This window comes from Euprymna scolopes, chromosome 13 (assembly GCF_053919585.1).
Source record: "Euprymna scolopes isolate OS-2025 chromosome 13, ASM5391958v1, whole genome shotgun sequence".
Classification (NCBI taxonomy): domain Eukaryota; kingdom Metazoa; phylum Mollusca; class Cephalopoda; order Sepiida; family Sepiolidae; genus Euprymna; species Euprymna scolopes.
In genome coordinates, this window is record NC_136494.1 from 35,414,476 (window position 1) to 35,416,495 (window position 2,020).

The following is a 2,020-nucleotide window of genomic DNA, read 5'->3' on the forward strand; positions in this document are numbered from 1 at the left end:
TAGGTATTCTTGGTATTTACTTTTTAAAATTTTTTAATTTTATATTGAAATTTTTTTAATTGTAATTTTTTCTTTAAACAGAATAAATTAAATATGAAGATCAAAGTGTAGTATCTGTTCCGGCAGATGCTGCAAGCAAAGATTATATGTAGGGCCAACCCCACATATAAGACGTTGGTCAATGAAGGGGCAACCCTTCATACCAATTGTCACTATCGAGCTCCCCTACTCCCCGGGGAATTGGTCCTCATTTCCCCTTCACTCCTCACATTAAAAATTGGCCTTGTGCCTAATTTGCTCGGTGGGGGAGCAAATAAATACCATTTTCTTGACCTTTTGGCCAAGATCAAAGTGTAGTATCTGTTCTTACTACATGCTGTACTTATGTTTGTAACTTTGTGATAATAAAGTGGGTGATCACTTTTCTGTATTAATTTAATGTAAAATGATCACCCACTTTACAACCAGTCAGTCTCAAAGCCATTACAGTCATTCTCCAGATCATTCAAGTTGTTTTTGAAGGATTCCAGTTATTTTTTAAGCATTTAATTCATCCTTAAGTTCATTAAAGTAATTCTAAGTCATTTAGTTTTTATTTATTTAAGTCATTTCAGCCCATTTTTCGGTCATTTTTTTTATCTTTAAGAATTTCATGTCAATCCTACATTCACGCATTCATTCATTACACGAGAGCACGCGACTAATGGCTATCGGCCTTGTTGAATATAAATTAGTATTAAAATAGATGGCTTATATTTAATCATCTATTTTGGAATATAAATTATTATTAAAATAGATGGATTATTTTTTAACCATCTATTTTGGAATATAAATTATTATAAAAATAGATGGTTTGTTTTTAACCATCTATTTCGGAATATAAATTAGTACTAAAATAGATGTTTATATTTTAATCATCTATTTTTGAATATAAATTAGTATAAAAATAGATGGTTTATTTTTTAACCATCTATTTTGGAATATACCTTAGTATTAAAATAGAGGGTTCATTTTAACTATCTATTTTGGAATATAAATTAGTATTAAAATAGATGGTTTATTTTAACCATCTATTTTGGAATATAAATTTGTATTAAAATAGACGGTTTATTTTTTAACCATCTATTTTGGAATATAAATTAGTATTAAAATAGATAGTTTATTTTTAACTATCTACTTTGTAATATAAATTAGTATTAAAATAGATGGTTTATTTTAATCATTTATTTTAGAATATACGTTATTATTAAAATGGATGGTTCATTTTAGCTATCTATTTTGGAATATAAATTAGTATTAAAACAAATGGTTTATTTTAACCATCCATTTTGCAATATAAATTAGTATTAAAATAGACAGTTTATTTTTTAACCATCTATTTTGGAATATAAATTATTATTAAAATAGATGGTTTATTTTAACCATCTATTTTGGGATATAAATTAGTATTAAAATAGATGGTTTATTTTAACCATCTATTTTGGAATATACCTTAGTATTAAAATAGAGGGTTTATTTTAACTATCTATTTTGGAATATAAATTAGTATTAGAATGGACGACTTATTTTTTAACCATCTATTTTGTAATATACATTAGTATTAAAATAGATGGTTCATTTTAACCATCTATTTTGGAATATAAATTAGTATTAGAATGGACGACTTATTTTTTAACCATCTATTTTGTAATATACATTAGTATTAAAATAGATGGTTTATTTTAACCATCTATTTTGGAATATAAATTAGTATTAGAATGGACGACTTATTTTTTAACCATCTATTTTGTAATATACATTAGTATTAAAATAGATGGTTTATTTTAACCATCTATTTTGGAATATACCTTAGTATTAAAATAGAGGGTTTATTTTAACTATCTATTTTGGAATATAAATTAGTATTAGAATGGACGACTTATTTTTTAACCATCTATTTTGTAATATCCATTAGTATTAAAATAGATGGTTTATTTTAACCATCTATTTTGGAATATACCTTAGTATTAAAATAGAGGGT

General features: G+C 24.7%; 1 pseudogene; it reads left to right on the forward strand.

The window, feature by feature from the left end:
- Positions 1–320: 320 nt before the first annotated feature.
- On the forward strand, positions 321–458 carry LOC145292533 (U2 spliceosomal RNA; annotated as a pseudogene).
- Positions 459–2,020: the final 1,562 nt, after the last annotated feature.